Genomic DNA, 14,216 nt, shown 5'->3' on the forward strand with positions numbered 1-14,216 from the left:
CTGTACTTCAGTGACAGGGACTATAGAGACTACAAAAGCAGCAGCGGATAGAGGAATCGACTCCGGAGCTGGAGGTTCGGAATCCATAACAGAAACATCTAGCAATGCAGGGGTACTGATAGGAGAACTAGCGTCAAAAGCTGGTGCCTGAGATTCAGTGAAGGATAATGGGGGAGTAATGATGGGAGTTAAAGAGACAACAAGCGGCAAGTTGGAACCATGGAAACTCTTAATAGCAGAAACATGAGAAGTAAAAGGAGTCATATCCAAAGCTGCAAGGGACCTAACAACAGGGGTGCTTGTCATGACAAAAACATAAACAGGCGTTTTTAATAGTGCAAAAATTCTAATAACGGGACTCCTAGCCAGTGGTGAGGGTGTCAGGGTTCGACTAATGAGAAAATCAGATATAGTGATAAGTGACTTAGAATCAATCACTGAGGTTCTAGGTTTGCTGGACATGTGTGAGAAAGTACCCTTTAAGACGGGAGTTTTCATTTTTACCCCGAGTAACTCAACGGTTGCTGGGGCATATTTAGACGCAGTGCTGAGGGACTGAGGTTTAGCAAGGGCAGGAAAACTAAATAGCTCAGATTTAAACACCAGGACTAGTAATATAGGCAAGGTGGTCTCAGACTGCACTAAGGGAGTAACAACAGATATGCTGATCCCTGGAGCGGTTGCATGGGCAGAGAAATCAGGGGAACCAAAAGCAAGGACGGCCTCTATAGGAAGAGATTCTGAATCTGAAGGAAGGTTTTTACCTCTCAGAGTAGCGGGACGGACAAGGCAAATTTCAGAGAGAGGGGAGCCTGTGTACAGGCTTCTAGCAAGCACATATGAAAAAGCGTCACTTTTGAGTGAAAGCAGTGTGTCAGTAAACATTCCTGGGAACACAACATGAACCCCAGGAGGGGCAAAATGACCACTGTACGCTTTTAACCCTAAGCTTTGAGAAAAGGAGAACACAGACGTACAAGGGGGTAATCACAACTGTACTGGTCTCTGAAGTGGGAATTTGGTAAGGAGTGTCTGGGAAACCAGAAATGACTGCAGATTCCACGAGGTGGGGACTATGCGCTGAGGCAGGGATCACCGCTCTCTGGGTGACAGACAGGTTCAGTGAAATACCCGGGAGTGGGGACTCTGCGATCAAGGTTAAGGAAAAACCTGGTATCTGAATACATTTAACTGGAATCAGAACTGTAGCCGAAGTTTCAGGGGGCACGGCAGCGGAAACTTGAGCTGAAGCAGGGGGTCTATAGCAAAGACTAACTAAGGACTCCGCAACGTTAGGGGAGTCATTCAATGCAACCTCTGCTGTCGGACTTGGGGAATCATTCTCTGAGGTTAGAAAGGAGGCATTAACTTGGAGGCAGCAAGAATTTACAGGGGTTAATGCAGATAGTACCTGAGTGTAAAAAATAGGGAGCTTTTCCTCTGTAATGGGAGACATAAGGGATTTCTCTTCTGGAGCTAGGGACGTGACTTTGGCTGGCGAAGAACAGGGAGTTACCAAAGGAGGCTCATAGGGGTGACGCGCAGGGGTTAATACAGGAATGACCTTGGGAACAGCACTTAGGAATTCAAACATAGAACGTGGAGGTAGAAGGGATTCCTTCTCTGATGGGGAAAGCACGCAGAACTGCCTAGCAGGGGTTAAAGCAGGAAAAACTTCAAGTGCTGGAAAGGGAGATTCTGAGTAAGTAAGTGAGGGCAAAGAGAGCTGATAAATGCAGGGATTTACAGTGGGAAACTCATAGGCCTGACTAGCAGCGGTTAAGACAGGACTAAGCTCAAGTACAGAAGGTAGGGATTCTGAGCTAGAAATAGAGGGAAAAAGGGGTTCGTTCTCGGATACTAGAGCCTTAGTGTGGGCTAGAGAAATATACGTATACTCCAGGGGAACCTCACAGGGCTGATCGGCAAGGGTTAACGTAGACATATCATTGGGGTCAGAGTAACCGGGGGTACAATCAGGGCTAGGGACCGTGGCAGCTTCTACGTTAGGGGGCAGTGATAGTGGGACAGTTTGGTCATTTCCTGGAGAGGGAGATATGTCCCCAGGTTTAGCGACAGGACTGGCAGCACAGGGCGACTGTCAAGCGGCAGCGTAGCTGGTGAGGAGAGGGTCCTGTTCCTTTATGTAAATGTCCAAAGTCAGGGAAAGTACACAGAGTGTGTTTTGTGCGTGAGCCAACATGAAGAGAGGGTCCTCTCGTACTACAAGAATGTCCAGTGATATGGCCAGGGCATAGAGTGCATCTTGGGCGTCAGCCAGTTCCATAGATTTCACATTATCCCAGGTTAAAGGAGAACCAGGGGAGCGAACACAAGTGGCCAGAGACTGTTTTAAGTCCTTGAGGCAAATAGCCTTACTAATGAGATCATAACGGCATCTCTTTTGCAAAGGGGTTAAACCTTCATACATATACAGACCTTCAATCCGAGGTAGTATTTCGCACAGATACTGGGACTGGTCTGCAGGCCGGGACAGGATTTCAGACAGAAACATGCCAACCCTCACCACAGGGCGGTCCGAGTTTGTGGGGCCGAGCATACTGTCACGGTTGTGCTCGCCACAAACCTGGGTCGGACCGCGTAGCTGAGGTGGGGTTCTATAAGCACCGACCTTAGACCGCGCAGGCTGATCCGGATTGCGCAGTTCGTAGTCGTACATAGCAGGGTCGGGACTGGAGAAGGCAGCATCATCGGTGGACAGGCCAGAGTCAGGATCGGAGACATCAGGGTAAACATTATCCAAGCGGAGTTTCGGTAACAGGAAGTCAGGAGTTCCCCGCTTCAGCTTAGGAGCGTGGGCACGGGAGCGGATTATGCGCGTGCGGCGACCATGGCCCATGGTACCGGTCTCAGGAAGGGATAGGCACACCGGAGGGGGCACACCGCCTGGCAGCACCGGTAAACCAGTGCTTCAGCGCAAGAGTCCAGAATGAGCCTGTGCAAGGAGAGAGAGAGCTACAGACATCTAGCCTCGTAGACTGACCTCTTCAAGGGAAGGGCAGCAGGCCTCAGGAAACTGGAAGCTGAAGTACGCACTGGAGGATCATACACTTCAGCACAGGAACCAGGACACGGCCTCTGCAATGGCGAATGAGCAGCAGGCCCCAGGAACCAGTAGATAGGCTCTGCTGTGGAAGGATAGCATCAGGAAACAGGGAGCTGAAGTCAACACTGAGAGACCTCATTTCAGCACAGGAGACAGGAACAGGCCTCTGCGTGAAACTCGCAGCAGGCCTCAGGAAAGCAGGCCTCTACGAGAGAGTAGTAGCTGGCCTCAGGATACACAGGATAATCAGGAAATACAGGCCCCTGCATGAAGACTTAGCAGCAGACATCAGGAACTAGAGACTAACAACTAGAGAGGTTAGTACACACACAGACAAGCCAAGGGCTTGTGGCAGAACACTTGTGACATCCAGGAAGGATTATGCTCGGCCGGGGAGCATTGTGGGAAAGGTGTCTTTAAAGGTCAGAAAACCAATAGCAGAAGGGGCGTGTGACAGCATTGCTTTAATGAGTCAACCCAGGGTGGAGCTGCAGTAAATATCAGGAGCAGTGTTCCAGGGCTGCACAGGTCTGTAAAGCAAGGCAAGCAGTAAACTAAGGTGCGGATCCGTTACATCAACATTATATAATGTAACGCTGCATTACATGGATTAGATATGTAGTCAATGACATACAACATCAAAAATGTGCAGTATCAGTGGTTACATAAAATATTTGCTACACATTATGAAACATTCAACTCTACATTAAATGTAAATCTAAGTACAGTTTCTGTAACATTGACTTACCCAATAGCCAACCGTCCTCGATTTCCCCCAATTCAAATTTACGGAAGACTAAGGATCTCTGCAGAATATGGGAATCGTGGCAGGCACCTGGGAATTTGGCAACAACACTCATAATTTTCATGTGCGCTTCACATACGACCTGCACATTGAGTTAGTGGTGATGTTTCCGGTTCCTGAAATCTCTCTCCTCTTCACGTAGCGGAGTCAATGCAACATGCGTGCAATCTAAAGCACCCATCACATTGGGTATCCCAGCTACATTATAAAATGCCGTCTTCAGTGCCTGCCACTCTATCTGCTCATTAGGGAAATGTATATAATCACTTGCCCGTCGAGTCAGTGAACATAAAAACTGACTAAAGGCCCGGGAGAATGTTATCTGCGAGACCCCACCTACTATGCCCACTGTCGTCTGAAATGAGCCAGAAGCAAGGAAATGTAATGAGCTCAGCATTTTAACAAGCCCAGGCACTACATGACTCCTGTCTGTTGTTAGCTCCAAATCTTCCCTTAACACTTCATAGAGTTCCAAGATAGCCGCTGAGCTATCACAAAAAGCCCTCTATAGAGCATCTTTCCCTAAAATTGCAGGGGGCTATGTGCTCACAATACGGATCTCTCTCTCTCTCCTCTCTCTCCTCTCTATCTCTCTCCTCTCTCTCTCTCTCTCTCTCTCTCTCTCCTCTCTCTCCTCTCTCTCTCCTCTCTCTCCACTGCAACATAATCTCCCTCCTCTTCATAGCAAAATACAACACAAAACCGTCCATAGCACACTGGAAGGTAAGTGCCTCCTGGTATCTTTTAAATAGACAGGCTACTAATGAACATGATTGTAAATGATGGCACGTGTGTTGCAGTCATTAGTTGTAGTCATTCAAACATTCATTATATTTTAATTCAGATGTGTTAAACACATAATAAAATGTGATGTAATCATCAAATATACACCATTCATAAATTCACAGGCAAAGCGATGCTGCGACACAATATGAGTAATTGCTATCAAATAATGACACATTCATGACATTTGTATGTAACATGTTGACTCATGAAGGTGTTACATCACAAGAGGTACTAGTTTGTTTGTTTAAAGGTGTGGCCGAAGGTTGGATTATTGACAGGATGGTTGTTTTTTGATCACGGGAGTATTGCCCTTTAAATTACCCCCCTGCTTACGTTTGCTGGTACACTATCAAGTTAGGAAGATAGATGTAATTACATTGTTATTAATTTCAAACAATAATGTGTTCTTCTTTAATTCAATTAATGATAATCAGCTCAGGGGGACACAGAGATATTCTCTCCAAGACCCGGGGACACACAGAAAGGCGCGAAGACAACACGTGTACCCCTCTGAGTGCTAAATGTATGTACTTTTTTAATACAGCTTAATGTATGTCAAATGGTCAAATACAGTATTATCCATATATGGATCATATTAATTTTCCACAATACTTTAGTGTATGTGTTAAGGGCTTGTATATTTAAATGTATATTTTTGAGTGGGGGAGCCACAGAATTGGTACCGCATGCCCGGTGACACCCGTGGCCTCCCCCGGACCTCTGCGTGGAAACCCCATACCCCCGCGGGGTGATCCGGGGACACCCCCGGGACCCGCGGGCCCCCCGGCCTCCTTAGGGGACCCCTGCATGGTAATCCGGGGACACACGCCGGCCTGTTGTATGGATGGTGTGGCTGCAAAAATGTAAACAAAGAAATTTTTCTAAGTCCTGATTCTTTTCCGCCTGCCTTGGCCTGGCGTGTTCTGTTCGGCGGGTTTTTAAAGAACGGTCTCTTAGCGTAGCTTAGTGAATCCCGCAGAAGGGCAGAAATCTGCTTATTTAGCTGATCGTACGGGTTTGTTGGGACTTAGAAAAAATTCAAGGAAAAAGGCAGTTTAAGAATGGAAAGTGCCTGTTAGCGCTGCTCTGTGAATAGCCGTGAGCGGAATATCACGTTCGCAAAGCACTTTCCGCTCTTAAAGCCACTTTATGGAGCTTAGTGCATAGCCCCCGTAAATACTTATAAATAAATACACCCCCCTAACACATACAGTATAGTAATGGGCACGATTACTATTAGCCACAAATGGATAATAGTGCATTTGCCCATTTAAAATACACAAAGCACAAAAAATAAAATAAATACATATAGCACTCACCCTTGTCCGGCTGCCACAATGAAGGCCATCCTCATCTTCATCCCCGTCCATGCCCCCTCCAATGCTGCAAAACATAAACAAGAATAAAAACAGCCAATATAATGTCCCCTAACCCCTTAATCACCTTAGCTCTTATTAACCGCTACAGTCATTAAGGGGTTAACCCACCCTCACCCACCACTCGGGAGGCCTATATACCCTCCCCCACTACCCTCCCACCCCATGAGGCCTAACCACCCTCACACACTACCCAGGCGGGAGGCCTACCCACATACCCTTGGGGCCAATACCCCTTCCCCCACTCCCAGTACCCACAATAAAAACAATACATAGCCCCGCAATAAACATCATTATATTTATTAAATACATAACCCACCCCCTGTGCCCCCCCATAAATACATGATTTATTATTTTACATACAGGGTTAATACCCCAGGCCCACGGGAGTCCCCGGTGGCCCTGACGGGTGTCCGTAGACCTCACAGTAGCCCAGCACCAGGTTTCAAACAGGGTCTGGAGGCCTACGGTGGTGCCCACCAGGCGCCGTGGTCCACCAGGTGGTCTCCGTGGGTCACCGTGGGCCACAATGGGGTCTCTACGGGTAGGCCCGTGGGTTTCTGGGGGGCCCCGGGTCAGACCCACAGGTGTCTGTGGGGCCTCGGGTGGTTCCCTCGGGAGCCTGGGGGCCCTCGGGTGGTCCCTACGGGTCCGTGGTGCCCTCACAGCACATGTGGGGCCACCGGTTCTTCCCCGCAGGTGTCCCCCGTTGACCCGGCAGCCGTTTACCCGTGAGAAGTCCGAGGAGACCTCTGTTGGTCTCCAGAGGTCCCCGCAGACCTAAGGAAACAACCCTGTATGTAAAAAAAAAAAACTGTCCTATACATTAAATACATCAATTCCCCCCCCCCCCAAACACATACAGTACAATAATGTGCAAAATAACTATTATCCAGAATCCAGATATGGATAATAGATTATTTGCCCATTATGAAACACATTAACTTGCATAATATAAGAAATAAAGTTCTACTAACCTCAACAATATGAAGGCCCTTCTCCAGCAATTTCCCTGTGGTTCTCCATTGCCAACAAAATACATAGCCAATACATTGCAATAACATTCTGATATCAATTAATCCCTTAATCACCTTATCGGATAATAACGGCTAAGATAATTAAGGGGTTAAGCCACCCTGGCCCGATACCCACCCTTCACCCATTCATTTGTACAGTGGCTTCATCATGCACCTATATATATATATACAGATAGATAGATAGATAGATAGATAGATAGATAGATAGATAGATAGATAGATAGATAGATAGATAGATAGATAGATAGATAGACATGATGAACCAATATACAAAGAAATGTTTAAGGGTTAACAAAAACATGCAAAAATAAAAATACCACTTCTCCATATCAGCCACAGTAAAACAAAATCCTATTTCCTAATAAAATCATTCTCATCTTCCAATCAAAAGAATCAAATGCCAATCAAAACATTGAATTTACATTGTATAAATGATGCATAAAATTTGTGCATCATGTACACTCTGCCAATCAATGTTAACAATAAAATATTCCAAACAAAATACTATGAAATCCAATCAAGTATACTATTTAAACCAAGCAAGGCAACAGAAATAAATTACCATTCATTAATCAAATCCCAAAACAATTAAAATACCATCCAAATTAATTACACACTTAACTATTTTAAACGTTAAACAAAACCATTCTCCAAAAAAGTTACCATCTGACAAAATATAAGTACCAAAAATAATCCACTATAAAAAAGCAAGCCTCACCCTGACCTAAAGTACAGCATATACAAAACCAAAAATTACATCTATCTAATTAAAAATTACATTACACACATTTAAGCATAGCAGCATAGCAAAATACATTTTAAATACAGCAAAACAAGCATTTCCTACAAAATAATTTCTTACCCTGTATGTATATATTGATCTAGACATACATATATACTAACATACAGTGCAAGAAATGATCTTTAAAAAAAAAACTATCACATGAAAAAAAATACATTTCTTTTGTTGACTTACCAATACTTGACCCACTCACCGACTCCCATTGAACCGCCTACTCTTGAACCAATCCACACACAGAACCCATAAAATAAAAAACCATAAAATAATAAACCATAAAATAATAATCGAAGTTGGTCTTTTCTTTGTAATCCATTCCGTCACCGTCTTCATCTGTATGAAGTATGAAAACTGACAACAAGATCTGCTATAACTCTAAGAGGTGACGCTGTAGAAAGCAGTAGCAGAAGGACCAAGCTTGACAAATTGGCATGTACAAGTTTTGAGATGTCTTTGTTAGAGATGTTGCCAAGATAATCTTTATCTTAAGTCTTTAGCCTTTCTCTGGAAGTATGCGAATCTCATGCATTTCCGAACAGAGCAAAAGGTTGTAGTAGTCATACTGTACAACATGTTGTGTATTTATAGTCCTTAGCAATTGTGTTTTCTTGGATCCCATCTTTACCTCTACCACTTTATTTATTTTTTACTCAGAGAATTTTAAGTCCTACAAAATTATCACTTTATTTTATCTGTTCTATTAAACTTCCCCCCACCCCCTAATCTATGTCAATGACCCACACTGTTTAGTGAATCATTGATTATACTGGTCACAATAATTTCACATATTCTAAACTAAAAAACAAGGGAAACTTCAGCAGAAACACTATTCAATCTATGCAGTTACACATAACAGAAAAATTCCCTGGAACTCACTGTACCAAAATTAAATCAAAGCATACCTGAACTGATTTTGTTTTTTTAATCCTCTACAATGTCAATGTACAATGTTCTACTGTACAAAACAACTCTAAATTAGTATGGCTATACATCAGTTAAAACTATGAAAATCTTAGTAAGTCCAGGAATAAGAAATAAATTAAACACAAATTGAAAATATATATATTTTTAAAGAAATTTGTTTTTTTAATTTGAAATTATTTTATGGAAAGATTGAATAGTAATATTTAAATGTTTCTATTCCACATTATTCATTTACTGTGATATACAATATGAACTTTTCCATGGTATTTTTTGGACAAAGCTCCATTATAATTCTTAACGGTAGTAGATTCCTGTAAGTGAAAGGAGCTTGTGTTTTTATTACCCAGTGATAGAAAAGGGCTAAATCCCTATTTTCAATTATTTTCAAATGAGCAGTAGTTGGAGTTTATAGTTAATGCTTTGCTGTTTCATGAATTTAACTTGTAGATTATTATCAGTGTGATAAATTGATCATACAAAAAGTACTAAATTGATCAAATGTGACCTCAACCCTTAAAACTGGTTTAATATTTTTATATTAGGATGGCATTTCAGTACAAAAATAGGATGAATGACCTAGTGTGGATTAAAATGAATTTATACTATCACGTCTGAAGGTTTGATGGAGTAACTACAAAGAAATGTTACCAACAATTATGTGTGCTGATTGAATTTCTCTTTCCACAGAATTAGAAATGATTTTATCTTACCAAATTGCTGACTTTGTAAGCAGGATAGTACAGCTGTGCTGCTCTGAATTGCCAATTCTGCCCTTCATTTAGAGGACAGGTGCATAACATGCTTCCTACCACCCAGTTATATTCTTTTATTCATTATACTTACAGTACAAAGAGCCAGACAGACTACACCAGAATGGGAATCTCTGTGCTATATTCTGTACATTTGAAAATAACACATTTTGAAAAACCCAGTCATTTCTACTTTATAATCCAACTAATTAAATGGGCCATAAGGTGTTTCCAGGCCTGCATGATGTCTTATGTCATAGCATCCCGTAGTAATGGCCATTTGAGTTTATAGGACTCACCCATAATGAAATCTGCTTCAAAGCAAAAAAACTTTTTATGAAAATACATTTTCTAATTCTGTGTTCCACAAATGCTTTAGATTATGCATAAAACACATTGTTGGCTGTAGCGGTTAGTGGCAGTAAAACTATGAATACAACCTTTGGCATGTAAACTGCTTTAGTTGCTAAAGTGCAGAAGTATGTCTGGTATAGTTCCCAAAATGTAAGTTTCCTTCAATATGCAAATTAACCTTATCATAGCACAAAATATACTGGTAAATTGCTGTTGGATGGCAAAACCTTGCTCTGTGCCTAGCAGGTAGCCAGCAATACCTCCCAGATTCCCTGATGAGAAGCATTGTAAGAAAAAATGCAGTGTATAGTTCCAAAACAGATTTATTCTGTCCAATACAGTTGATAACAAAAACATTGAGAGTAACATTAGAGAACTCAGGCAGTGCTAAGAGAAACAAACAACATTCAGTGACCCTCCCCCATTTTCAAACCCTTTAAAAAAAAATAAGTTTTAGCAATGTTTTGAACTAATCTTTTTCCTAGCCCCCTTTTTGACCAATAAATATCGAATAAACACATGATGTTTTCCCCTTATTGTGGAATTTCTTATATGAAACCTGTATTATTGTGAACGCTTATTTATAAAACTTGTCCTGGCTAGTGCCTTAGATGTTTTTTTTTCCTTTTATGTTGTTTGAGTGGAGCGGAGGGCAGACCTTCAAGAAATGCAAGCACTAATAAAAATCATGTACATTTTGGGTTGACTTATGTTGGTACCTTGTTAAACTATATGACTAATATACTGGTTTATTACTTATGTTAGTGTCGGAAATGTTGGTATACTTATACTGGATGTTAGTCTGGCAACTCATTGTATATAAGTACTGGTAGTGATAAATTGAGCTAATTATATTTGTTTTCTCTTGTAATTTCTAATGTAGTTAATTTTTTTATGTTACTATGTGTTGATGCTCAATTTCTCATATCCCAGACTCCAACACTCACCAATTTTTTTTAGAATACTCTAAATGGAAGAAAAGGGCTGAAAAACAAAAGACAAATTACTTCCCTAGACAGATACTCAATTGTATTCCTTTCACTATAAAATCCATAAACATCTGTATGCCTGGTATTACAGTAGCTTTTCCACCCTGGTGGGCATGCTTTTAACTGGGGTTGATGATGTAACATGTGTACAGGTCAGTAAATGTCTTTGGTAGGTGTTTTCCAGATACTGTAGACATACCGTACACCTTCATCACTGCATAGATGGATACGTTTAATTCCTTTAGTTTCTGTTGATGTCTAATACTTCACCACCAGTTAATAATGTACTCAGCTAGGCACTTGTAGGCTGTGGATATGGAGTATTACTTGAGCAGATGTCAAACTTTACAAGATAAATAATAGAGCACATAGAGCCTGATGGTTCCAGAAAGAGGTGGAAGACAGGAAAAATAGAAATGAGGTACATTACGTGGTAAAGAACAAATAAAAAATGGTGAATTTCATTATATCAAACAGGGAGTTTCATGAACATAGAACATTAAGGACAAGTACTGTGTAAGTTAAATCAGAAAACCAAAATCAATCTCTAAAGTTCTACTCACTAGAACATTTAGAAACTTTAACCCACAACAGTTTCTGGCTGATCTTACACCATAAAGTAGAAGCAGCAGCAGAGATACCTGGTGGTGAAACTCATGCCAGAGATAGGTACACTGGTTCAAAGCCTGATATAGTACCTAAGAAAGAAAACTGTGGCATACCATTCTTGACATATCAGACTTGTTTATTTAACGTCAGATCATATTTTTTAGCAGGCAGAAACATACCAGGTAGTATCCATTCTGGATGCTGAGCATATATATTCTTATCCACAATTGTCAACAATAGCACATCGGTCTCTATTAATATGTATATGTCGTTTTGAGTGTAATATATTACCTTACTCTGACCCCTCTCCCAGACTGTAGTTTCTGTGCTTTGTGCTTCTGTGACTCTGTGATAGCTCAGCATATCAAACCGATATTTCCTTGATGCATGGTTGAATAATCAGGCAAATAGATGTTTCCCACTGGGATAGTGCTTCAAACGAGACTTGAAACTTGAGAAGACCCTGTCACGGGAGACCAGGACTTTTAACACCTTTTAACCGGGATCATTCACTAGGCAAAACAAGGTAGTGGAATAACATTTAGTTTATTCAGGTAAACCCGCATACACACGATGAAATACAAAGATACAGGTAAAATACACACTTACTGTGTGTCTGAGGGTGAAATCTAGCCTCAAATAGGTGCAGGGCGCCTGCTTATGGAAGGCTTACCCTGACCAGGAAATCATCCCGAGCTTCTTGGTCCTCTTTCTGGCTAGAAACCCTAGCCGCGACCGCTACGTTCAATTCTCAGAACTTGGACTTCACATCGACTGCTCTGCTGGGCAGGCTTTCCTAGCTTCAGAAATGAAGCCGACTGCACTGCTATTCGCAGCAAAGCAACTTTGAAAAGCCCACCTTTGCTTCACCGACTCAAGTCACAGGATGGTCTGGTTCTCTGCTTTGGCCATCTCCTTGCATACCTTCCGCTGAGCTATCTCCAGCATGAAAGTATGAGTGGCGACCAATCACAGCATGGGAAATTTCCCTTGCAGCCAATCAGAATGAGGGATCGTCTGACTGCTGACTCAGTGGAGTGGGCGTGTCAAACCGGCTCGAAAAGCCGGGTTGGTGGGAAATATTAATTGGCCAATGGGAAACATGCCCGACCAACCCATTGCCACCCGCTGGGCAGGCTCCACCAGGTCTGGAGTCCAAAAGGTATCGCACGGGTGAATTTTGTTCTGCGGACTTGGCAAATTGCCATTCCCCACTCACCAAATGGTTCTCTCACTGTGGACATCCTCTCTCCTTTGAACTCCGATGTCTATACAGAGATCCCGGCACCTATGTATATGCCCGGACTGACTGCACATACATTAATACAGAATGTAGAAGACATTAAGCACTGTCTGATTAAACTTATATATTTTGGGGAACCTGAAATGTGTGTGGGAAATGTGTCTGGGATGCTTGTGCTCAAAAACCAGGAATCTGGGGAACACTGTGTAGCCCTGGTGTAATTCACCTCGCTCACCCGCAAATCATGCCTGCACGTCGGGGAGAAATACGGGACTTCTGGTAACTTTGTCCCTGGACTCCTGAATGAAAGAATGAATGAATGTCTTTATTTAAATAGCGCCATTAATGTTCATAGCGCTTCACAGCAGTAATAGTTACAATCATATAAATAATAAGATATAAATAACAATAAATAACACAAAGGGAAGAAGTGCTCAGACATAAAAGTAGTATTTAAGAAAGGGAGTCCCTGCTCCGAAGAGCTTACAATCTAATTGTCTCCTGCAACCAGATAGATACATTTTCAACCAAATATTCCTCCTAAACCTCCCAATCCTGAAGTTTCATGTTTCTAGGACACATGGAACCTGGAAAACCACAAACAGGTCAGGTTATTGCTACACTTTAACATTAAGAACTTGGGCTCTGGAACTTGGAGTGTGGAACTTGGACTCCAAACCCCACCAGGTCTTTATCTACAGACACTTACCAGCAAATCATACACTATTTGCGGGTAGCATATCAGTACTACTGGTATTTCCGGTCGGCAACACTTCATACAAATTTTAAGTCTAGTTGCCCCCTAATATCTACCCCTAACCTCTTGCTTCCAATGTCACAGTACTGCAGCTATTTCCTATGGAGAATCCTAACCACACATGGCATCCCTAGCTTTCAATCCTGCCGGGGACAAAAAAAGGTGCATTATCAGACCCAAGAGCTCTTGACACAGTTTAGGGGCAGCCAGCCGGTCTTCACCTTTATTTATGATAGCCGGCTACTCTCTACCATCACAGACCCAGTTTAGAAAAAAGTTTACATTTATCAGAACAAAACAAATCTAATATAGAGACCTCCTATGTGTTTCTCACCCTTCTGTGCTGAATGATCATTCCTAAAATCGCAATACTGCACCGACACACTTTATTCGAGCAAATACCCAGTATGTACCTGGCAGATACCTGGAATGCGCCGCTCCTCACCTCTGACAAGCCCCGTTGCGTTTGCCTTCCCAGCCTGGGTTCATGCCTGGCTGACGGGCGGCTGATCTGTTAAATGATAATGATTAGGATTTAATAGGCTGCAATGCTTCGCGTGTCTACCAGATGGCATAAATTCATGAATTGTAATGCAGTATATATATATATACTGTGCAGTATTGCAGCCAGCGGGAATAAAATGCTTCAATCCCTGCCTGGAAAATACCTCAATGCACTCGGGCAGAAAACAGTCACAAACCTCAATACACCCGGGTATAC

Source organism: Ascaphus truei, chromosome 1, assembly GCF_040206685.1.
Source record: "Ascaphus truei isolate aAscTru1 chromosome 1, aAscTru1.hap1, whole genome shotgun sequence".
Lineage (NCBI taxonomy): Eukaryota > Metazoa > Chordata > Amphibia > Anura > Ascaphidae > Ascaphus > Ascaphus truei.